This window comes from Arvicola amphibius, chromosome 2, assembly GCF_903992535.2.
Source record: "Arvicola amphibius chromosome 2, mArvAmp1.2, whole genome shotgun sequence".
NCBI lineage: Eukaryota > Metazoa > Chordata > Mammalia > Rodentia > Cricetidae > Arvicola > Arvicola amphibius.
In genome coordinates, this window is record NC_052048.2 from 156,096,318 (window position 1) to 156,123,433 (window position 27,116).

The following is a 27,116-nucleotide window of genomic DNA, read 5'->3' on the forward strand; positions in this document are numbered from 1 at the left end:
CTTTTGAGGTCTGTGAAGAATTTTTCTGGGATTTTGATGGGCATTGCATTGAATCTGTAGATTGCTTTTGGTAAGATTGCCATTTTTACTATGTTAATTCTACCTACCCAAGAGCATGGGAGATCTTTCCACTTTCTGGTGTCTTCTTCAATTTCTTTCTTCAACAATTTAAATTTCTTGTCATACAAGTCTTCCACTTGTTTGTATACCAATATTTAAATAGTGACTGGGAATTTTCATAATTGATGAAAGACATAAAATCTATGAAGATGAATAAAGTTCAAATAGGCTAATCCCTCATAAATATTCAGTAAAAGAAATAAAATTTAAACTTTAGAAAAGTAAAGATGCAGAAATAGATTAGAGAACATTGCAAGTAGTATATTTCCTAGAGTAAACCTAATTATGTGACAGCAAATTTGTTATCTGAACACATGGTGCTCAGGTAGTAGAACATATCTTTTTTTCTGCTCTTTAAAGAATAGAATATATCTTAATCACATAAAAATTATTACCTGTGAATTCTATGTTCATCAACATCATCATTCAGATTTAACAAGAAAGACAATATCTAATAGACACTGACCTTCAACAATGAAAAGCAAGCAAAGCAAAGAGCATGAAAATGATATGCTTTAATGATCTACCTGAGTTCTCCAAACCACATGTGCTGATTGCAACAAAAAATCAAAGCAGCAGCTGATGCTCCAAAGGACTTTACATACAGCATGCAGGCAACTCCATGACAGTGATCCAGCTGCTGTCAACATTTTATTATTTTACATGAACAATACAAATTTCTGCAATCTTCTCTCTCTGTTCCCCTAGATCTGATCACATTCTCATCTCCAGTTCTGCAGAACATCTGATCCCTGTTCTTATTCCCTGATCCCTGTTCCTACTTCCTCTGGGTCCCATGGACCTTCTTCTTATAACCTTCCTGCCCCAACTCATTGCTTTGTCCCATTCCCCAAGCCCAGCAGGCATCTCCTGTTAAAACAAGGACCACTCCTCCCCAGCAACAAGTAGGCAGAAGGGAGACCCATACCTCTCTGTCTGCTCCTGAGATCCAAATCCCCCCAGTATTATCCCCAGCTCTGTAGCAGAAAACCTTCTTCAATCTCCCTTTCTTCTGACTCTACTCCCAACAGATCATAGAGATCTTCTCCCTCAACCTTACTTCCCCAACTCATCCCATTATCCCAGCCTCTGAACACCACCTGTCATTCGTTGGGAACACACTTGCTGAACAGTTCAGGGAAATATATCATCACCTTATTCAGTCATCATCAGAGAAGTTCCCTCCTGCAGCAGACAGGAACAGATGCAGAGACCCACAGCCAGGCATTATGGGGAGAGCGAGTCCTTGGAATACACAGCTCTACATGACATAGCCCTCTCCCACATGGAACCCTGTAGAAGAGTCAGGAAAAGTGTAAGAGCCAGAAAGGTTGGAGGATACCAGAACAAGACCCTCTGCATTAATTAAGCAAGGCTTGTATGAGCTTAAAGAGATTGCAGGAGCAAGCACAGGGCCTATGCATCTCTGCATTAGGTCCTCTATGTACATACCATAGCTTTCAACTTAGTATTTTGAAAGGACTCACCAGTGAGTGATGAGTGGGCCTCCAATTCTTGTGCCTGTTTGTGGGGCTCTGTTCCTTTTGTTGGGTTGCTTTGTCTAGCCTCTGTATGATGTTCTTTGCTTTGTCTTATATTTTGGTTATTATCTTTAAGAAGCCTGTTCTTTTCCAATGGGAGACAGAAAAGGGGTGGACCCAGAGGGGAGGGAAAGTGGTGAGAAACTGGGAGGAAGAGGGGAAGGGGAAAGTGTAATCATAATATAGTGCATGAGAAACAAATCCATTTTCAATAAAAGGAAAAGAAAGAAAAAGCAATTCCCCTGACAGTTATAGCCTTTGCATAGCTCTCTAGGTTTGACCCATTGCTTTTTCTCCTTGGGTCTCCTCATGCTTCAGTTGTAATATTAGAAAACTTATAGATCTCTAGAAAGAATCTCAGCTTCAAAATTCTAGAAATCCAATCATTTTTTTGTGAATTGAGGTTCTAGGTTCAATGGAAATGAAAACCTAAAAATCCTTAAGCTTTAACACCGTTCCCATTTCAGCTCTGTTTCTTAAACTTGTATTTGATTTTGCCTGCTCTTATCCCTGTTGACTGTCAGGAAACCCTGGAACTTTCTATAAACTGTTCTCTGTACATGGGTAATAGAGTAGCTATGAAAAAGAAACTAATCATGAGTCCTAAAAGGAAGGCAAAATCAAACTATGTTCTTTGTATAGCAATTAAGGTATTTCTGAGGCAGTGCCCTCCTCCATGTATACAAGAGAACCCTTTCCTTTTTTGGGTTTTCATTGTTGTGAACATAGCCATCTTGGTTTTGATCACAGCTTGGTGACAGTTAGCTTTATAGAACTGGATGGAAGGAAAGGCTCATTGCTACTCACTATGATCCCTTCTCCCACATGGCCAGTTCTACACTCTTAAACCTCTCTTAACACTTCAGCCAATGGATTTAGAAAGCCATTCAGCAGATGCTCCTGTCTACTAGTCGTGAGTGACAGCAAGCCCAGTAGTGGGTGTATGATGAAGTTAATTTTGACCATCTGAGTAGCCATGGATAGTCCCTTAAATAATGGCTCTAAATAAGGGATATTGGGCATTAACCACAGCTTGGGGTTTTCCTAAAGCATTACTCTTGAGATCTCTAGGGCATGTCTAGCTATGAGCTGACGGACGCCTTGAAAGAAAGATGGAAGAAAAAGATGAAGCGAGGAATCCCGGTGTGCAATAGATAGATGGAGGTATCTATTGAAATTAGAGCCACACAAATGGATAGATCTAGAAAACATCATATTGAGTGAGGTACCTCAGACCCAGAGAAAGACAAATATCTTATATGTACTCACTCATAAGTGGCTTTTAGACATAAAGCAAAGAAAAGCTAATCTACAATTCACAATTGCGAAAACTGAGAAACAATGAGAACCCTAAGAGAGACATACATTGGTTCTAAAATACATGGGAAATGGCAGAAAACAGATCTACTGAGTAAATTGGGAGCATGCGGATCATGGGAGAGGGTTGAAGGAGAGGGGGGAGAAAGGGAGGGATGTTGTAGGAGGTTCTGCCATGTCCAGACTTCTAAAATAACCACACAGAAACTCTATTAATTAAATCACTGCTTGGCCCATTAGATCTAGCTTCTTATTGGCTAACTTTTACATATTAATTTAATCCATTTCTATTAATCTGTGCATCACCATGAGGTTGTGGTCTACCAGCAAAGTTTCAGCGTCTCTGTCTCCATCAACAGCTCCACGGCTTCTCTCTGCCTCTGCCTCCTTTCTCCTTTCTTCCAGCATTCATTTTTGTTTTCCCTGCCTAGCTCTGCTCTACCTTATCACAGGCTCAAAATAGCTTCTTTATTAACCAATGATATTCACAGCATACAGAGGGGAATCCCACATCACCTCCCTTTTCTGTTTAAATAAAAAAGGAAGGTTTTTAACTTTAACATGGTAAAATTACATATACAAAACATTTATCAAGCAATAATTATAGTTACAATAATTATATCTACTTTATCTTTTATCATAACTAAGGAAAACTGTAATTATAGCTATCTATTCTTCAACTACATCAAAGACTCCAGAAGAATATAATATTACCTAAGTAAGCAGGAAGTGCATTTTAAAAAACTTCCAAAACTCTAGAATTGACAGAGAGTTCTTGCTGCCTAGACAGTCACCCAAAGTTCTTCGGTACCATTGGGGCATCCATCTTCAGCCCACAGGTCCATAATATCTAGCAGACTTTTCCACGAAGCAGGAAATTTCAAAGACAGTTCCACCTATATTGGCAGTTTGTCAGTCATTTTCTTCTGTGTCATGGCAGAATGTCTGGCAGACCCTTTCATGATGCAGGAACCTCAAAGGACTGTCTCAAATTTAGGCAAGTTCAGTGCTCAAAAATATTTAGCAGAGAAAAATGTATAGCTCAATAAAATCAATAAAAAAATTAGAGCCACAGAGAACCAGAGCTGATCACCTCAAGTACAAGAGTCTCTGATATTATGTTTCCCAAAGATAAGTCCCCAGAAATATTGGTGGGAAATAATCTGTAACAACATCAAAAATTCAAGAACATCTGAAACAAATTAATTAAAACTTGTAAAATCTTATGGAAGATCCATAATACACCCGATGTTGCTTCAGACTGGTGGAGTATGCTGAAAACTAAAATGATTTTTTAGTCTAACCCAGTCTGATTGAGGCATGTACTCTCTTTCCTTCTAGTTTTTTTATACCATGACTTTTTTCTTTTACCTTTTCTTATATTTGCTTCTGGATAACGTAGTTTACATTTGATTTAGGGAATTTTATGGTTTTTATTTATTTTTTTCTTGTAGCCTTCTTCAGAAGATGCTCTTGTTTTATCTGTGGATGAGTTTTCCACAAGTCTGGCCTTGAGCATCCTCAAGGAAGAGGTAAGACTTAGAGCTATTCACAGATAAGCAGGAGGGTGAGGCCCAAGTCCTCCAAGAGAGCACTCAACTGTACGCAACAGAGAAAGAAGAAACCAGCTGGACTGAGAGCATTTGTCTCACGTCAGTCCAGGTATCAGATCAAGCCAGGCGGGCAAAGAAAAAGAAGAGGGGAAGAGAAGCAAAGGAAGATGGACAGTGATGTCATAGCCATTGCTACTATCAGCCAGTGCTTTCCAATAAAAGTTTCTATGGAGAGAGTCATGGACCCAGGGCTTCTCCAGCCATTTCATAATATAAACACTGTTACCTGTCCCTGGATAGGGCACAAAAGAGGAGTGTTGTATGGTAGCATTGTAGCAATCTGGGAAGCCATTGTAAATCACAGTGCCCATCTCAGGGCCGCAAGCAATGTGGACATGAGACCACAAAAGAAGTCAATGAATATGGAGCCACTACAGTGGGACTGAGATGACTCTATAGCCCAGGCCTAAGGAAGCAGGAGCTATCTGCTAATGAGAACCTAGGGCCTTGTGTCCTCTAGACCTGATTGTTCTGTTTCTCCCTAGATTGCCTGAGAAATTGAAGGGTTCTCTGGTATGTGTCTTATAGCCATTCTACATTTCATCTTAACATAGTTGTAGATATTTTTCTTTTCCCTTGCAGACAAGGAGTACCAATAGATATTGACAAAGGAGGAAACAATAAAACTTAAAGACCTTCATGTTTCTGCTTATTTATCTTTCAAATAATAGGAAAAACTAACAGAATTTCTAAAACCATCAGTGGATTATAGGAAGAGGCTCAAGGGGCAGTCTTCTCATTATTAACGTTATTATCACTTTATTACTGTTCGACAAGGCTTAGTAATTTCTTCTAGGGTTTATCATCTAACACATGTGCTCTAAAAGCATTTGAAAGGGTACAAAGTAACTGCATTCTCTATTCCATCTTACAGTTCTTAAAAGTCCATTAAATCCATTGTATTAAAATTACAATTATAGCTTCCATGTAGCTGATAATGCCATTTACAAATACATCCATAACTTGATTCATAAATTCAAGTATGTAACACTGAAAGCATTTTGAAAATCTGTCTGCATTTTTGTTGTTTTGTATTTGAATGTCATTCCTCTCAAGTAAATTTATGTAAGCATTCAAGAGAGCATGGACCTGTTATCTGTGAAGAAAACATTTGGAAGGCACTTGTTTCATATGCTAAGTTGCAATATGCTCATAACTATCAACTCTCCAGATGATCATCTGTGGTAGAGATACAAAATACAGCTCTACTTCCAATATTTACAGTGGAAATTGACTTCTAGTGTGAACCAGCCTAACTCTCACAGCTACCGCAGTCTCCTGGGTTCCCATGAACTCTAGGAAACATAAAAACCACATCACTACAAGAGGTGTGAACAGGAATTTGGCAGCCAAACATTTCACAAACATTCCCTGTGAAACTGTGAGGAAGGGACACTTTGAAAACATGTTTTTAATTAAAATACAATTATATCACTTTCCCAATCCTTTTCCTTACTCTAACCCCTTCCAACCCCTCAACTCTCTTTAAAAGTTATGGCCTCTCTTGGCTAGAAGGAAATTCTCATAGGGCCTGACCCCTAGACAAAGAACTACAGTCACTAATGGCTGTGGAGAAAGGGAGAATTAGCTTCTTCCAGCAATGAGGCCCTAATTGTTTATCCAATACAAAGTAGTCAGCCAGGAAATCACATCCATACAAACAACAGCATCAGACCCAGCAGGTTCTCTTTCCATATCTGTGCATGTGTGTGCACATCTATATGCAATAATAACCACTGAAGGGCAAAGTTTAAACATGTGTCTCCATGTTCTCCTTTTAAAAAACATGACACAAATATCAGCTAAAACAAGTCAAAGAGGTAAATGTAAAACATGACCATGACATTCCTAAATGCATAGAATCTGGAAACTCAAAAGTTTGGCTAAACATTTTGGATACAATGATAACATGCTCTGTGAAAGAGATAACTGATTTTCTAGGTTCATTAAAGTTTTCTGCTCAGTGAAAGATATTGTTTAAAGAATAAAGAGACAAACCACAGGATAGAAAAAAACTATCTGTAAAAGATATATATGATAAATATTACTATGTGGAATACACAACGAATGAATAAAATTCAAAAATAACAAAACAATTCAATTTTCTTTAAAAAAAATGTGTCAAAGGCCTCAACAGATAACTCATTCAAGAAGATAAAGAATGGCAGAAAATAATATAAAAATATATTCCAATAATCTTTTGTCAGTCAATAAAGATAACCACAATAGATTACGGCACAAAACCCAAAACACTGACAGAGCACATCCTAATACATGCAACAGAAACTCCCATTCATTGATGACAGGAACACAAAACAAAAGAGTTGCTTTGGAAGACAGTGTAGGAGCTTCCCGTGAAACACAACACACTTTTAACTTATGATCAAGGAAGGTACTGTTCCTTAGTACCTTCCCCCAAATTGTAAGTTCCTGTCCTGTTATAAACTAGTCTGTGAGTGCTTATAGCAGCTTTTTACACAGTTGTTAAACTTGAAAGAAATAAAGATATCATTTAGTGGGTAATAGGTAGACAATCTAGTATGGCTGGAAATCAGAATATTATTCTGTGTTGAAAACAAACAATTGTGTTGTGTCATGAAAAGATACAATAAAAGTGTATATTACTAAGTAAGAGGATCCAGTAAAAACAGATTTTTAAAAAATCTCCATTCTACATGATTCCAACTGTGTGACTTTTAGGAAAAGAAAACGATGGCACCAGTACAATAATTCGTATTTACTAGTGTTAAGAAGAAGAAGACGTACAAAAGAAAGACCTTTAAGGTGGTGGAAATACTATGCATGGCACAACAGTCAGTGCATCCTATACATCTGTCAAAGGATGCACAACACCAAGAAGGAACCCAAAAGAAGCACCAGAATGGGGGTGACACAAACTTATTGATGGAGGGTTAGAGGCTGTGATGACACACAACTTCGGTGGAGTTTGAAGGGGAGAGACCGCCCCTACCTGGAGAGGCCCTAGCCCCTAAGGACATATCCTGTGTTCCACTCCTGAACCAGCAAAGCTCAGAGACCTGGAAGCAGTCTGCCTACACTCCCAACCACCCCCCCCCACATGGATCTGAGCCCACTGGAGTGTTGGCCATGCCTAAAGTTGGAGGAGGTGAGTATCTGGGTTCCCCAGCTGAAGGACCCCAGTCTTTAGGTTCTAGCCCCTGGAGACATATCCTATGCCCAACCCTGACCCACTGAAGCCCCAGACACTCTCAGAACAGCCTCCTCACACCACCAAACACCCCCTACCATATCTGCAACCAACCAGAATCTTGGCCCTGCGTACACCTGGAGGAGCTTCACACTCTATCAGCATTCACCAGGGGCACAGACCCAGTGTGACCACCTAAGACACAGGCCACACTAGCACCAACTGGAAAAGAGGGGACCCCCTGAAGCACAGGCTTCACCTGCACCCACTGGAGGAAGAGATGGGAAGATTGCAGTATAAGAACACATTCAACAATAAAAAGACCTATATGGCAACCACCAGAAACTAGTGATTCCTACATGAGCAAGACTTGAATATCCCAGTGCAGATGAAACAGAACAACCTTAAAAATATCTTTATGATGGTGATAGAGACCATTAAAGAAGAAATAAAAAAATCCTTTAAAGAAGTGGAAGAAAAGACAAACAAAAAAAATGGAAGAAATCAACAAATCCCTACAGAAACCAAAGAAAGCCAATAAAAAAAACAATCTAACAGAGAAAGAAATGGTACAAGACTTGATACTGAAATAGAGGGCAATAAGAAAACACAAACTGAGGGGAGTTCTGAAAATGGAAACCTGGTAAACAAACAGAACTACAGATGCAAGCATAACCAACAGAATACAAGAGACTTCTGAAGAGAGAATCTGAAGTGTTGAAGACATGACATAAGAAAAAGAATCAAAAAATATTAAACCTAACAAACTATTAACACAAAATATACAGGAAATCTGAGATACAAGGAAAAGACCAAACATAAGAACAATAGGGATCGAATATGACGTCCAGCTCAAGGCACAGAAAATATACTCCCCCATTCTTCCACTGAAGGGATCTAGGTTGTTTCCCAGGTTCTGGCTATTACAAATAATGCTGCTATAAACATAGTGAGCAGATGCTTTTGTAATATGATTGGGATCTCTTGGGTAAATTCCCAATAATGGATTGCTGGGGTCCTGGGGTAGGTTCATCCCAAATTTCCCTGAGAAACCTCCACACTGCTTTCCAAAGCGGTTGCACAAGTTTGCATTCCCACCAGCAATGGATGAGTGTACCCCTTACTCCACATCCTCTCCAGCAAAGGCTATCATTGGTGTTTTGATTTTAGCCCATTCTGACAGGTGTAAGATGGTATCTCAGCGTTGTTTTGATTTGCATTTCCCTGATTGCTAAGGAGGTTGAGTATGCCCTTAAGTGTCTTTTGGCCATTCGAACTGCTTCTGTTGAGAATTCTCTGTTCAGTTCAGTGCCCATTTTTATTGGGTTAATAACATTTTAAAGTGTGGAATATATACATATTAGAGTACTACTCCGGCGGTAAAAAACAATGACATCTTGAATTTTGCATGCAAATGGATGGAAATAGAAAACACCATCCGAGCGAGGGTAACCCAGGCCCAAAAGAGGATAACCATGGGATGTACTCACTCATAATTGGTTCTAGCCATAATAAAGGACATCGAGCCTATAATTCATAAAAAATCCTAGAGAAGCTATATAAGAAGGTGAAACCCAAAGAAAAAATATATAGTTATCCTCCTGGATATTGGAAGTAGACAGATTGCCGGACAAAAAATGGGAATAGGGGGGTGGGTGGGATGGGGGGATGGGGGGATGGGAGGATGGGGGGATGGGGAGAGAAAAGTGTGAAGTGGGAGGATGGGAAGAGCTTGGGGGAATAGGATGGTTGGGATATAGGAAGGGTGGATATGGGAACACGGAATTATATATCTTAGTTAAGGGAGCCATTCTAGGGTTGGCAGAGACTTGACTCTAGAGGGGTTCTCAGGTGTCCAGGAAGACGCCCCCAGCTAGTTCCTTGGGCAGCTGAGGAGAGGGTGCCAGAAAGGTCCAGATCCTATTGTCATACTCATGAATATCTTGCATATCACCATAGAACCTTCACCTGCATTGGATGGAGAAAATGACAGAGCCCCACATAGGAGCACCAGACTGAGCTCTCAAGTTCCTGATGAGGAGCAAAAGGAGGGAGATCATGAGCAAGGAAGCCAGGACCGCGAGGAGTGCTTTACCCATTGAGACGGTGGGACAGATCTAACGGGAGACCACCAAGTCCAGTCAGAATGGGACTGATGGAACAGGGGACCAAACCGGACTCTCTGAATGTGGCTGACGGTGGAGGAGGACTGAGAAACCAAGGACAATGGCAATGACATGAACTCTACAGGCATGGACGGGCTCACTGAGAGCCTTGTCAGTTTGGTTGCTCACCTTCCTGGACTTAGGGGGAGCTGGGAGGACCTTGGACTAAACATAGTGAAGGAACCCTGATGGTTCTTTGTCTTTGGAGAGGTGGGTGGAGTGGGGGTTATGGGTGGAAGGGAGTGGAGGAAGGGGGAGGAGAAGGGGAGGAGATGGAAATCTTGAATAAAAAAATGAGAAAAAAAAAGAAAATATACTCAATAAAATCTTAGAAAAAAACTTTAACAATCTAAAGAAGAATGTGCCTATGAAAGTACAAGAAGCTTACAGTACAACCAAATAAACTGGACAAAAAAGTCCCCTTGTCACATAACAAACAAACCACTAAACATACAGAATAAAGAAAGAATATTAAGGAGCTTCAAAGGAAAAAAGCCACTAACATATAAAGGCAGACCCATCAGAATTACAACCTGACTTCTTAATGAAACTCTGAAAGCCAGAAGGTACTGGATAAATATTCTTCAGAAACCAAGAGACCACAGACACCATACCAGACTACTATAAACAACAAAGCATTCAATCATCACAGGCAGAGAAAGCAAGATATTTTGTGACAAAACAATATTTAGACAACAGGTATCTATAAATCCAGCCATACAGAAAGTACCAGAATGAAAACCTCCAATGCAAGGAAGCTAGCTATACCCACAAAACACAGGCAAACGATAAACCCACACCAGAAAACTCAAAGAAGAAAAACACACACAAATTATATTACCACCCAACAATAAAACCAAAAATAGCAGCTACTAACAATCAACTGGTCAATAACATCTCTTAATATCAATGGACTCAATTTGTCAATAAAAGGACACAGGCTAACAGAATAGATATGAAAACAGGATCCATCCTTCTGCTGCATACAAAAATATACCTCAACTTTAAAAACAGACTTTACCTAAGAGTAAAGGGTTGAGAAAAGATTTCTAATCAAATGGACCTAAAACACAAGCAGGTGTAGCTATCCTAATATCATAACAAAATATTCTTCAAACTAAATTAATCTGAAGAGATAAAGAAGGACATTCATATTCATCACAGAAAAAATCCATCAAGATGAAGTCTCAATTCTGAACATCTATGCCCCATAATACAAGGGCACTCACATTTGTAAAAGAAACACTACTAAAGCTTGAATCATGCATCAAGCTCCACACACTAATAGTGGGAGAATCACAACACCCAGGATTACCAAACAGAAACTAACAGAGAAATAAAGGAACTAATAGATATTATGACTCAAATGGGTCTATAGAACATTCCACCTAAACATGAAAGAATATACCTTTTTCTCAGTATCTCAATGGATCCTTCTCAAAACTGACCACATACTCAGTAAACAAAGAAAACCTCAACAACTTTTTAAAAATGGATTTCCCCCCTGTATCTTATTGATCACCATGGAATTGAAGTTAGAATTCAAACAACAACACTAATTGCAGAAAGTTCGCAAACTCATATAAATTGAATAATACTTAACTGAATCACCCCTGGGTCAAGGAAGAAATAAAGAAATTAAAGAATTCCTAGAATTCAATAGAAATGAATATACAACATGCCCATGAAAGCAGTGCTAAGAGGAAAGTTCATAGCATTAAGTTGCCTACATAAAGAACCTGAAGAAATCTCATACTAGCGATTTAAAAGCACACTTGGAAGCTCTAGAACAACAAGAAGTAAACTCATCCTGGAGAAATATATGACAGAAATAATCAAACTGGGGGCTGAATAAATAAAATAATTAATCAATAAAATAGAAACAAAGAAAGCAATACAAAGAATCAATGAGACAAAGAGTTGATTCTTTGAGAATCAACAAGATCTGGCAAACCCTTATCCAAACTAACCAAAAGGCAGAGATGAGAGAATATGCAAATTAGCATAATCATAAATAAAAAGGGGGACATAAGAACAGATACAGAGGAAGTCCAAAGAATATCTGATCCTACTTCAAAAACTGTACTCCACCAAATTGGAAAATAAAAAAGAAATGGACAATTTTCAAACCACTAAACATACAGAATAAAGAAAGAATATTAAGAGCTTCAAAGGAAAAAAAGCCAACTAACATATAAAGGCAGACCTATCAGAATTACACCTGACTTCTTAATGGAAACTTCTGAAAGCACAGAAGGTACTGGATAAATATTCTTCAGAAACCAAGAGACCACAGACACCATACCAGACTACTATACACAACAAAGCATTCAATCATCACAGGCAGAGAAAGGCAAGATTTTTGTGACAAAACAATATTTAGACACAAGGTATCTATAAATCCATCCATACAGAACGTACCAGAAGGAAAACTTCCAATGCAAGGAAGCTAGCTACATAACATAACTACATAATATACTAATAATTTATTATTGATAAATTAAATCATAATAAAACAACAATTTAAATAGACCTATAAACACCTAAGGAAATAAAAGCAGTCATCAAAATCTTCCTAACCAAAAAAAAAAGAAAGAAAGCCAGGGCCAGATGGTTTTTAGTGCAGTATTCTACCAGAATTTTAAAGAAGAGCTAATACCAATACCCTTCAAATTGTTCTACACAATATAAACAGAACGGCATTACCAGACTCTTTTTTTACAAGACATCAATTACCTCTGGTACAAAACCACAAAATGATACAATGAAGAAAGATAATTACAGACCAATCTCCTTAATGCACATTGAGGAAAAAATAATAAAAGTACTGGCAAATTAAATCTAAAACACACCAGAAAAAATCATCCACCTTGATAAAGTATCTTTTACTTCAGAGATTCAAAGATGGTTCAACATATGAAAAATTCATCAATATAATCTACCACAAAAAAAAAGAAACTGAAAGAAAACAAACACAAGATCATCTCATTAGATGCTGAAAAAGGCATTTGTCAAAATCCAAAACACCTTCTTGATAAAGGTCTTAGAGAGAGCAGGGATACAATGAAAAATCTTAAACATAAGAAAGGCAATATACAGCAAGTCCACAACAACAAATTAAATAGAGAGAAACTCAAAGCCAATTCACTTAAAATCAGAGACAAGACAAGACCATCCACTCTCTCCATATCTATTTAATAAGTATTGAAATTCTAGATAGAGCAATAAGGACAACAAAAGTCAATCAAGGGGCTACAATTTGGAAAGGGAGAAGTCAAACTCTTGTTATTTGCGTATGATATGATAGTTTACATAAGTGACCCAAAAAATCTACCATGGAGCTTTTATAGCTGATAAACACCTTCAATAATGTGGCAGGATACAAGATTAACTCAAAAGTATCAGTAGCCCCTCCTATATTCAGATGATAAATGGGGCTGAAAAAGAAAGCAAAGAAATATCACCCTGTACAATAGCCACAATCAAGTTAAAATATGGCTGCAGTAACTCTAACCAAACAAGTGAAATACCTGGATGACAAGAACTTTAAGTCTTTAAAGAAGGAAAACTGAAGAATATATCAGAAAATAGAAAGATATCCCATGTTCTTGGATAGGTAGGATAAACAGAGAAAATGCAATTTACTAAAAACAATCTACAGATTTAAGGCAATGCCCATTAAAATCCTAGCACAATTCTTCATAGACCTTGAAAGAACAATACGCATCTTCTTATGGAGAAACAACAACAACAAAAAACCAGGATAACCAAAACAATATTATACAATAAGGAACTTCTGGAGACATCACTGTACCTGACATTGAGCTCTACTATAGAGCTATCACAGTGACAAACAGCTTGTCCCTGAGTACAGCACCAGTAGCACAGACATTGAGATCAACAACTAATAATGGAAACTCTTGAAACTGAGAAGCTTCTGTAAGGCAAAGGACACAATCAATAAGACAAAACTATAATCTACAGAATGGGAAAAACTTCACCAACCCTACATCTGACAGAGGGCTGACCTCCAAAATATACAAGAAACTCAAGAAACTAGATATCAAATATATCAAATAATCCAATTTAAAATGGGGTACAGATCTAAAGAGAGTTCTAACAGAGTAATCTCAAATGGCTGAAAAGCACCTACAAAACTGCTCAACATCCTTGGCAATCAGGGAAATGAAAATCAAAATGACTCTGAGATATTATCTTTCACCTATCAGAAATGGCTAAGATCAAAAACACTAATGAAAGCTTGTGCTGGAGACGATATGGAGTAAGAGGAACAGTCTCGAATTGCTGGTGGGAATGTAAACTTGTACAGCCACGTTGAAAATCAGTAGGGTAAATTCTCAGAAGAATTAGGATCAATCTACCTCAAAAGCCAGCAATACCACTCTTGGGCATATTCCCAATGGATACTCAATCATACTACATGCACATTTGCTCAACTACATTAATAGTAACATTATTTATAATAGCCAGAACCTGGAACAACCTAGATGCCCCTCAAGGAAAGATGGATAAAGAAAACGTGGTACATTTTCACAATGAATATACTACTCAACAGTAAAAAAATGATATATTGAAATGTGCAGGCAAATAGTTGGAAGTAGAAAAGCCATCCTGAGGGAGGTAACCCAGACATATGGAAAGACAAACATGGTCTGTACTCACTCATAGTGGATATTAGACCTCAGCAAAGGATAACCAGCCTACAGTCCACAACCCCAGAGGAGACAGGAAACAAGGTGGAGAACTCTAAGAGAGAGCATATATGGATCCTCCCCCACCCCCTGGGAAGGGAATGTAGACACGATCTCCTTAGTAAATTGCAGAATGGGGGGGTAAGGATGGAAAGCATAGGGGGTAAGCATAGGGGAGAGTGGAGGGGAGGAGGGGAGCAGGAGGGGAACATGAGCATTCAGGAAGGTCAATTTGCAGTGAAGGACAAAGAGGGGGAACAAGGAAAGAGATACCTTGAAAGAGGAAAACATTATGGGTTTAGCAAGAATCCAGGCCACTAGGGAAATTCCCAAGAATCCACTAGGATGACCCCAGCTAGGAATCTAAGTGGTAGTGGAGAGGTACCTTAAACCCCCTTCCCCTGTAATCTGATTAATTACTACCTTAATTGTCATCATAGAACCTTCATCCAGTAGCTGACAGAAGCAGATGCAGAGATCCACAGCTAAGTACTGGGCCAAACTACTGGAGTTCAGTCATAGAGAGGGTAGGAACGAAATTATGAGCGAAGGGGACCAAGACCTAATGGGAGTAACCCACAGAAACAGTTGACCCAAGCAATTGGTAGCTCACTGACTCCAGACTGATAGAAGAAAAACCTGGTATTAGACCAAAGTAGGTCCTCTGAATGTGGTTGACAGTTGCGTTGCTTTGGCCATTTGTTGGGCCACTAGCAGAGGAAAGTAGTATTTATCCATAGTGCATGAGTGGCTCTTTGGAGCCCATTCCCTAAGGAGGGATCCTTGCTCAGCCTATAATACAGGGGATTGGCGTGGCATTTGGGGCCTTGGTCCTGCCTCAAGTTATGTGACAGACTTTGTTGACTCACCATGGGAGGGCTCACCCTCTCTGAGGAGTGGATGTGGGTGGGGTGGGGAGAAATTGTGGGGGAGCCAGAGGACAGGAGGAGAGGGAACTGGGATTTGTATGTAAAATAAGATTGTTTTAAATAAAATAAAAATAAAAAAGGGGAGAGGCCAAGTATGTGTGGTATAAGGAGCTATGTGAAATCTCTGTGCTTTTGCTCTATGTTGCGGTTAGGCATGAACATGAACTCTACAGCATGGATGGGCTCACTGTGAGCCTTGTCAGTTTGGTTGCTCACCTTCCTGGACTTAGGGGGAGCTGGGAGGACCTTGGACGTTAACATATGTGAAGGGAACCCTGATGCTCTTTGTCTTGGAGAGGGTGGAGTGGGGGTATGGGTGAAGGGAGGGGAGGGAAGGGGGAGGAGAGGGATGGAGGGAGATGGAAATCTTTAATAAAAAAATGAGAAAAAAAATGCAATGTAAATATTAAAATACTTCATGGCATCCAAAAATAAGAGAGACAGAGTGACAAAATCCACAAAGATTGTCCAGATCTCCTGGTGTGTGTGTGTGTGTGTGTGGTGTGTTGTGTGTGTTGAGAGAGAGACAGAGACAGAGACAGAGAGAGCAAGTCAGAGAGACAGAGACAGACACCTAGAGTATATCTACCCCTCTTCTCTTATTCCCCATGGGAAGTTGCTGCAACCACCAAAAGCCTAGGGAAAGTAAGCATGGTAATAGGGAAATATGACTGTCTCAGGTTGTATCTAGTATTATCAACATACTGAAAAGAACCCCCAAAACTCTCTTAACCTGAGAAAGTTGCCTCCTCCTCAAAGGTAAAGAAAACATGTCTGGTATACATATACAAGTACCAAAATGACTTTGCAAACAGATACATGCCCAAGTTCTCTAAAGAAAGAAAAAGCAAAATATTTTACTTCTGTTATAATTTTTTTGAGGAATGAAATTAAATTGTTACCAAGGAAAAACTTTAAGTAAGGGCCATGTGTATCAAAGTCACTACCTCTTTCAAAATCATTGTGTGACCTGTTCCCAAAATAGGAAAATCTTCCCTTGATGGATGCCCAGGGGCAGATGATTCCTGATAAAAGTGAGCTGCACCCTGCTGTTCTGGAAAGGGAACATTGGGGAGGGCGTGAGACAGAGGTCGGGGCTCCTCACACCAACAGTCCAGGTCTAGCATCCCTGGTGCAGCATCAAGAAAGCATGTATTTACAGTCTTTCCCAAATCCCTCTTATTGAAGCCTCTTGATGGTCCAGAGCAGAGAGAAAGTGGATGCAGCAGTCCATACAGTTTTGAGTTGAGGCCTACAAACTTCCTGAGATGCCACAAAGAACAGCAAATTTTGAAATATATCTTAGGGAGGGCTGTCGAAGCATCAAATTTAATTTTTAATAAATGTCAAATTTGTTCTCACTATCTGGAGACTGGGCTCATCTAAAACACACACACAAGCACATGCATGCACGCATGCACGCGAACACACACACATGCATGTAAGAGCTAAATTTAGAATTCCCTAAAAAAAGCATCTGTTTCTATTTAAAACACGTTACTAAGGCTTAAAGTGAAGGACACACCCCTAGCTTCTCTGAAACGAGGGTGCTGCTTGACTTGGAATCTTCTGAGTAGGGAATAAACTTGCTTTTGAGAATTGAAGAGTAAGGGAGGTCTCTGTACTGTGTAGAACAGAGGTCTTGACAATGACAGTGACGTTGTGTGGGTGAGAGAGTAGAAGTCGCGTCTAGTGAGGCTGGTGCTGACCAGGACTCCCACCACCACGACCGACATCGCCTGTGCATGACTCCTCAGTGGCATCCCTCCAACTCCATCAGAGGGAAGCTAGGGAGTCTGCTGTGAAAATTGGATTGGATGTGACCTCTCAGTGGGGTGAGTAGGGTTAGAGAGGGGATACATACTATCAGATACCAAGAGCCAAGACGTTTCCAGGAACTGGACATTTCAGGAGGAGTGGTACTTTATAGACTGTGGAGCTAGAGAATTTAAGACTATCACACCCAGATTTCAGAAATATGTCAGCTTAGTTATCTGAAAATGCTAAATTCCAACTGAACAATATAAAAATTGTATTTACAGTGGTGTAAAGTATTTCCCTCTATGATTACATGAAGCTGTGAAAGAACATAAAGTGACTTAATACGGGGGGGCTGGTCTGTTAACAGAGTGTCAGCAAGGTCAGTGGTCAAAAACTTGATAAAATAAGTGGTCAAGTGATCTTTTCCTAAATAACCGTGATTGTATTTCTGGCCCCATTTGTTTTACACAACCTTGTTTCTTGCCATTGCGGTAGGGCTGTCTACTTCTCTACTCCTTTTGAAATGGAACCCGTTCTTCTCAGCAGTCAGATGAAATCCCACCCAACACTCACCTATATTTAGCTAGAATTTAGTCATTGACCACACCTAATCATGACGGGTGGAAGAATATAATGGCTTCTTTTTCTAAAAATGCTACTAAGTGTGAAGAAGACAATGGGTACTGGTAGGCAGCTTACAGCTTCTTGTCCACTAATTAAGTTTTGAAGATCCATGAAAGACATGCAAAAAAAAGATTCTAAAATTGATGTGGCATAATTTCTCCCCCAACTTGTCCATCTTTTCAAGAAAGAAGTCTTGTGCCTCCCTCAGGATCTAAGCATCCTGCCTTGTGTTCATGCTGTTTCTCTTTGGCCTATTACTTTTCTTTCTGAAAAGTTTTTGTCAACCCATCTTGCTTCCTGTTTCTTCTGCCCTCTCTGTATAGCTTCTACCCATGGGTATGGCACATCTATGAGAATCTCCAAATAACAGAGTTTCTTTAGAGGTTTCAGAACAGTGAAGACAAACAATGCCATTTCTCAGTGTGAACTGATTTTCACTTCCCAAGTAATATTATTGGGCTGGAGAGCTGGCTTGACAGTGAGAACACTTACTGTTCTTGTAGAGGACCTGGCTATTTCTCACACACAAGCATCTCTCACCCACTCACAACTCCAGTTCCAAGAAATCTGACACCTTCTTGCCCTCCAAGGTTACCAAACACTCATGAGGGTACATATCCATAACCTGTAGGCAAAACACTCTTACACTATTAAAATAAAAGTGACTCTTAAAAGAAACAGTGCTATTTTCTTATTTAGCTTCTCTAGGATCATGAATTATAGGCTCAATGTCCTTTATTTATGGCTAGAATCCACTTATGAGTGAGTACATACCATATTTCCTCTTTTGGGTCTGGGTTACCTCACTCAGTAAAGTGTTTTCTATTTCCATCCATTTGCATGCAAAATTCAAGATGTCATTGTTGTTTTACCACTGAGTAGAACTCTAAAGTGTATATGTGCCACACCTTCTTTATCCATTCTTCTATTGAGGGGCATCTGGGTTGTTTCCAGGTTCTGGCTATTACAATAGTGCTGCTATGAACATAGCTGAACAAATGCTTTTGTAGTATGATTGGGCATCTCTTGCGTATATTCCCAAGAGTGGAATTGCTGGGTCCTGAGGTAGGTTGACTCCAGTTTCCTGAGAAGCCGCCACACTGATTTCCAAAGTGGTTGCACAAGTTTGCATTCCCACTAACAATGGTTGAGTGTTCCCTTACTCCACATCCTCTCCAGCATAGGCTATCATTGGTTGTTTTTGATTTTAGCTATTCTGAAAAGTGTTAAGATGGTATCTCAGAGTTGTTTTGATTTGCATTTCCCTGATCGCTAAGGAGGTTGAGCATTACCTTAAGTGTCTTTTGGCCATTTGAACTTCTTCTGTTGAGAATTCTCTGCTCAGTTCAGTACCCCATTTTTAATTGGGTTAATTAGAGATTTAATGTCTGATCTAATGGGAGATCACCAAGGCCAGTTGGAATAGGACTTATGGATCATGTGATCAAACCAGACTCTCTGAATGTGGCTGACAGTGGAGGCTGACTGAGAAGCCAAGGACTATGGCACTGGGTTTTGATTCTACTGCATGGACAGGCTTTGTGGGAGCCTTGTCTGTTTAGATGCTCACCTTCCTGGACCTAGGGGGAGTGGGGAGGACCTTGGACTTCCCATAGGATAGGGAAACCTGACTGCTTTTTGGCCTGGATAGGGAAAGGGAGGGGGAGTGAGGGGAGGGGAGGGAATTGGGATGAGGGGAGGAGGTGGAAAATTTTAATATATATACATAAGGAACTGTGCTATACATTATCCTGTACTGATTAGTGACATCTGTGATCCACAGAATCCAGCTGTACTTAATATCACAATGATAAATAAACAACAATTTCAGAATTTGGTACCAGAAATACTGTATTTCTGTGATAAGGTTGGTCATGTTATTTACTGTAAGCATGTAGAAGATTTGAGGACTTTGGGGCAGGAAAGCAATTGAACACTCTAAGCAGGGCTTATGAGCTGTTTGTGAGGCTGCAGTATTGATAGCCACATGGGCAATAGAGGTCCAGCTCAAGAGGCTTCAGAGACAAACACAGACTTTAACAGCAACTTGGCTAGAGGTCATTCCTGTGATATGTTAGCAAGGAAATTGGCTACCTTCTATCTTATTGTCCTAAGAACTTGCTTGAGACTAAATTGAAAAGGGACTAATACAGCCTAATAGTGCTTCTGTTGCATGGTTATTAGTAATCCCACTTATTCAGGTCAACAACGAAAAAGAGCAGGTGTGGCAAAACGAATTACAAAAGTGCAGTTTGAAGACAAAAATAGCAGCAGAAAAATTAATGTTGAAGCCTAAGCTTGTGCTGAAAGAGATCAGGAGATTAAGAAAAGGCAAACCTGCACTGGAATGAAAGGAAGGATACTGTCAGGGAAAGATGTTAACCAGCTAAGATTCCAACTTGTGAAAAGAATCAGCCAAGGAATCTTTTGCTTTTTCAAAGCAACAACAAGTCAAAGCTGATGCAAACTGATTCAAGGAGACCAGAGTTCATGTCAAGGAGGTAGCAAAACTTGAAAGATCATTGCTTGAAGTTACAAAGGTGAAACTTAAATTTCACTGGAGACCACAAGGTGTTAGAGGTACCTGTAACATGAGGGCCTGATTATTGGGGTTTTCTGTCTTCCCACCAGGTCCCACAGCCGTTTAGCTCCAAAGAAATGACAAAGAGAGTCTGCATTAGTTATAAACTGACTGGCCCATTAGCTCAGACTTCTTATCAATTCTTATAATTATATTAACACATTATTCTTATCTATGTTAGACACATGGCTCAGTACCTTTTTCAGCAGGGCAGGTCACATCTTCCTTCTGTGTCTGGGTAGTACTGGGGAGGAAAGGGCTTCCTCCTTCCCAGAATTCTTCTGTTCTCATTGACCCGCCTCTACTTTCTGTCTGGTTGTCCCAGCTATACTTCCTGCTTGGCTACTGGCCAATCAGTATTTATTTAAAACATAATTGACAGAATACAGAATTGTCCCATACCAGGTACCCGAGCTATGAGGTATTTGCCAAGAAGAACTGTATATGAGGTGTAAAACCAACAAGAGAGGAAGAAAGATATCACAAGCAACAAAGCTAGAGAGGTGCAGCCAGTTAAGCCTTCTGACATCAGACATACAGCGACAGGATTTGACAATGCTCTTCTGGGATTCTGGCTTAATTTGGCCTAATATTTTCTCAATATGTCCCAATTAATCCCTTTTGAAATGGTAATACATATTCTGTACCATTGTGTATTGTAAGTATGCAATTGCATTTTGATTTTATAGGGAGTTACAGTTAAGAGATTGCTTTGAACCTCAGAAGAGATTTTGGACTTTTAAACATTGTGCAGACTGAAAGATTATGGGTACTTTTGTGATTAGAATCAGTGCATTCTACATTATGATATAGCCATAAGCCTACTAGGGTCAGGGAGTGGAATGTGGTGTTTTGAATGAGAATGGCCTCCATAGGCTCTCATGTTTGAAAACTTGGTCTTCAATTGATAGAACTGCTTAGGAGGATTGGGAGGTGTGATCTTGTTGAGAGAGATATACCACTGGAAGTGGACTTTGAGGTTTCAAAAGATTCACACCATTCTCCATGTACCCTGAGCTTCCTGTTTATGGTTTGAGATGTGACCCTCAATTGCTGCTCCCACTAACACGCCTGCTGTTTGCTATAAAGCTGCCTTGCCATAGTGGACATTAGTTCTCTGAAATTGCAATCTCAATTTTAAGTGCTTTGTTTTTAACAAGTTACCTTTGTTATGGTATTTGATCATACCAATAGAAAAGCAATGACTATATTAGATAATGCCCTCTTATGCTTACTTAATATTTTAGCTTTATTTATTCTATACATTTGTATGTTTTTGCCTATATGTAAGTATGTACATTGTGTTCTTGCTTGGTGCTTGTGAGGTCATCCAAAAGTGTGAGGAAAACTTGCTGTATGGAAGGTAACTAAACCTCTTCACTTCATTTCTACTTGTTTCTCAAGACAATTTCAAAGTTTAAGAGCGATTGCAATTTCTAATTCATAGACAAGAATACAAAATGGAAAGTTTCTAAATCAATATTCAATCTCAGACATATCCCTACCTTGAATCCCTTACACTATGCTAGTTCCAATGCAATTTTGGAAAAGTAAAGATAACTTACAAAATTGAGGAGAAAAGGTATGAACTAGACTTAGAAAACAGCAAGCTCTGCAAGGCTAAAACAGACTGTACTGAGCATCGGGAATGGGTGCTGGCGCCACACTGAATCAATTCTAGCTATTGTATCTTCATTATGGTACTCAAAGTACCATAGACATTGGCCCGCCTTGGCTACACACTTGCCCTTGAAGTGAGTCAGAACCTACTGTGTGATTGTCTCAGACTCTGTTCCTTGAGAGGAACATCGATTTCTCCAGAAGAGTCAAAGTTTTTCTTGGGGAAATGGAAAGTAAATGATGCCAAGCAGTTACATAAATACAGGTGCTACCACCAGCTGTAAATCCCTTGTTCTTGTTGCAGGCAAGGTGTTCTAGCTGTCTTGATCCTTGATAGTGATATTTAAGACCAAAAATGTATGTTAGAAATACAAAGACTAAATACAACACCTTCCAAATTTTAAATTCTCTAATTCCTGGTCAAACAAAACTTAAACTTTCCATTACTGTTTTAAACTACTGCTGCTCAATCTTTTACTTCTACCAGATCAGTTCAATGTATGAGGCAAAAGTCACCAATAATTTCCTCAGTCTAAAAGCTTAAATATGCTTATGCAGAGAGTCAATAATACTCTGAAGTTTTGTCTTCAGAGATTTCTGTTAGCTGGCCCTGTATAGAAATAATTGATAGTTTTTTTGTTTTAACTACATTATCTCTAAGAAAGGACTCAAAACAAAGTAACTTCATTCTGTCTCTTCATAACAAAATTTTGGGTTGGAAATTCATGACATGAACTCAGAAGGCATGTGAACAGAGTTCAAAATTCTTGCTATAGATATACACATATGTGGATATGAATTCATGCAAGTGGGCATGTAGGTTTATTTATGTATTTATTTCTCAGTCAAAACTCTTCTATGCCTAATACAGAATATTTAATAAAGTTGATGTTAGGTGGTTAATTTTACTTTCCTTCAGCAATACTGTTTGGAATTCACTCCTTTAAGGTGGTCTTCTACTCTTCCATGTGTGTTGATGCTTGGTTTTGGAAGTTTGTTAGATGTCTTCACATGACTTGTGCCCATTTTGTGTTCTCTGTAAAAGACAAGCTGCACTAGTGAGGCTCAGTAATGTACCCACCTTTATATAGTCACTTGTTCAAAGTGCCAAAGCACCCTGAAGCCAGTCTCTACCCTGGGCTAGAGCCACAACCAATGCTTTGGGCATGTCAAAGCATGGCTAACACGTTATGGATCCTAAGGATAAGAAGCAGGACATATCTTTGTCCTAATGCCACTGTAGATGGAAGTTTCTGTCCCGCCTGGACTCACAGCCATTCAGTTCCAAAGAAATACATAGAGGCATATATTAATTATAAACTGTTTGGCCTATTAGCTCAGGCTTATTATTAACTAGCTCTTACTATTTAATTAACTCATAATTCTTATCTATGTTTAGCCACGTGACGGTACCTTTTCTCAGTTCAGCATTTCATTTTGCTTCTTCTGTGTCTGGGTGGCAATTATAGACTGAGACTATCCTCTTCTAAGAATTCTCCTAGTCTTGTCACCCCACCTATACTTCCTGCCTTGCTAAGGGACCAATCAGTGTTTTACTAAACCAATACAAGTAATAAATCTTTACAGGGTACAACAGCACTATCCCAGGGCAGGCCACTGTAACTATGAGAGCCCTGTGGCTCCAATATCATGAGAGCAAAAGAAATAGTCTTTAGTTTGTAGCCTGGGGATTTCAAAATTTGTGTTGAAGGCATTACTGATATTACCCCCATGTTCATCTTTGGTTTTTAAATGGAGTGTGATAGCAAAGAGAACTAGAGAGATTTTTTCTTCCTCAGTTGTTGGAGCTTTGTCTAGTCTTGAAGAGAGTAGGAAGAGAAGCAAAATATCAAACATTATGGTATGTTCCTTTAATCTCAGCACTCCAGAGCAGAGGCAGGTGGTTCTGAGGGCCAGCCTGGTCTATATAGTTATAGGCAGTCAGAGCTACAGAGAGAAATCTTGCCAAAAGAGGGAGTGTGAAAAATGGATTCTAGTCAATAGCCTATCTTTTTCTATCACCCTGTAGAAGATTAGCTAAAGATGAGCCCTAAATATAAGAATGTCATTATTGCCACTATCAGAATGTTATTATCACACAAATGACTTAGCTGTTTTTTGTTGCTGTTATTAAGACACCTATGACCAAAGCAATTTATAAAAGAAGGAGCTTATATGGGGCTTAAAATTTTAAAGGGTGAGCCCATAACCATCATACCAGGAAGCATGGCAGCAGGCAAGCAGGGATAGTACTATAGCTGAGAGCTTACATTTTAATCTTCAAGGATTAAACAGAGAGACCTAATTGGAAATGGAATGAGTTTTTCAAGCATCAAAGACCATTTCCAGTGGCAACCTCCTCAAAGAAGACCACACTTCCTAATCTTCCCTAAACAGTTACACCAATTGGGGAGCAAACATTCAACTCCATGTTGCCTTGCTGATGGGGGGGGGGGCATTCCCATCCAAACTACCACAATAGAGTATAAGGAAAATAAATATTGTCTTAGTTAACTGGTCTATTAATGTGAAGAGACACCATGACCAAAGTAACACTTATAAAAGAAAGCATTTATTGGGGGCTTGATTACAATTTCAGAGATTTAGTCCTTTATCATAATGGCAGGAAGCAGTCAGGCACAGTGGTAGCATAGCAGCTGAAAGATGTACATCTTGATCTACAGGCATCAGGGAGAAAGAGAGTAGATAATTTATGAATGCAGTCTATCACAAAAAAGAATATAAGATTTCATATGCCCTTTAGGTATGTTTTCTAGTAAATGTCTTCATGTATACCTGATGTTTTTTTTATTAGATTTAGTGTGGGATTTAAAACCCCACAGCCAATTCACCAGTGCCATGTCTCTTCCAACAAGGCCACACCCTTAATCATTCCCTAAATATTTCACCAGCTAAGGCTAGACATTCAAATATATGGGCTTATGGGAGCCATTCTCATTCAAACCACCACAATATTAGTCATACTATGCTACTATGCCTGTACTTCTGTACATAAATACACAATACATTTAGGTTTCATATAATATACCTAATCTAATGTATATATACCTGGTATACATAGAAGTCATTTATCAAGAAACACATCTACACTGGAGAAGGTGCACACTTTTAATTCAGCACTCAAGAGGCAGAGGCAGGCCAATCTCTGTGAGTTGGGGGCCATCCTGGACTAGAAAGCTAGTTCTAGGACCGCCAAAGCCACACAGATGAACCCTGTCTCAGAAGACAAGAATAAGAACAAAAAGAGAAAGAAAAGAAATACACCTAAAAGTTAATAGTTATATGAAATGTTACATTCTTCTTTGGCAATAATCTATATTTCCTAAATTACATATTTGGGATATTTATTTCTTCACAGTCATAAGTTGACTAAATAATAGTTCTAACTTTGCTGTGTTGGGCTTTCACTACATTCACCTAATTCCAACCCCTAGAGCAGCAAATCTCAACCTTCCTGGTGCTGTGACCCTTTAACACAGCCCCTCATGCTGTGGTGACCCCAACCATAAAATTATTTTCATTGCTACTTCATAACTGGCAATTTTCTACTTTTGAATCATAATGTAAATATTTGATGTGTGACCCTGCAAAAGGATCATTTGACTCTCAAAGGGGTAATGATGTACAGGTTGAGAGCCACTAATCTAGAGACTTACAGGATGTGGGAAGCCCTATCTTGTTCTGGACAGGATTCCTGGTGGTTTGGAGAAGTCTTCCTTCCATTGCTTTACTGTTGGCCTTGGAGCTCAGCACATACTCTTTTGTGTGACAGATACCGAACAATGTGCCCAGGGTGAGTTAAGGTGAGAAAATGGGCCAAAGGTAGAAATAGCACATTTGGCCCTTCAGATAGGGGGGAACCGGAAAAGTGCATCGGCTTGGACTGACGTTATGACCTGTTCTGTAAGAGGTGAGTCCTCTGCTTGATGAGAGAAAGGTAAATGATGAAATAACATATTTGCCTTGAAAAACTCTAAATCTGGCCTGTAAAAATGTCCTCCCTCTGTGGCTATGACTGGATATAATTTTCCTAAAACAACTTCATCATCAGCGCAAATAGCATTCTATATTTGTGGATGAGTACATCGTGTAACTATGGATAGCTAATTAGCCTTTGAGGTATTCTTACGACAAATGCAGACTCCAGGCCTCTGAGTCACCCTCATCAAAAGTTCACACTCCAGACTCAGCTAACCATCAGTGTTTCAAGTATTGCTCTCTAGATCCTCATAACCAAATTCCATTAAGTATCATCTATGGTTGATTAGAATCCAAATGGGTCTAAGCCTAAGGTTCAGGGTGACTTACAACATTACATTCATGCCTCCACCCATAGTGCAAAACTAGTCTAAAAAGCTGACGGGTTCACCATGCTGCTCCTCTATTAAAGGACCATCTGGGACCTAGAAATATTCCATCCCATAGTGGCCTCTTAGTAGAATGTTTGTTCTCCAAGTCAGTCAAAATTTCGCCTTACATGTTCTTAAAACAACAACACTGGTTTTGTACTACAGGGCCCTCTCAGGAAAAGAACTCAGCATGTAGCACTAAAACTCACTGGACTCCAAGGAAAGGTCGATGTTTGTTTGAGAACATATATACAGTTTCACTAACAGAAAGAATCCATGCTAAAGTATCAGTGATCTAAGACATGTTTCCACAGACTCACACTGGCTGGTAGACCTAAGACGAGTTTCCACGGACTCACAATGGCTGGTAGACCTAAGACGTGTTTCCACAGACTCACACCATCTGGTAGAAGCGCTGTGGATGACATTAACTGTTTCTCTCCAGTCACATTTACAGGTGAGCACTTACAAAGCAGATCAGAATCAGGATCAAAACATACTTTTAAGAATTATGTCATAATTTATGAATATTATAAACCAGCTATTGTCACAGAAGCTAAGCCTATATAAAATGAAGTAATCCTAAATCTACAT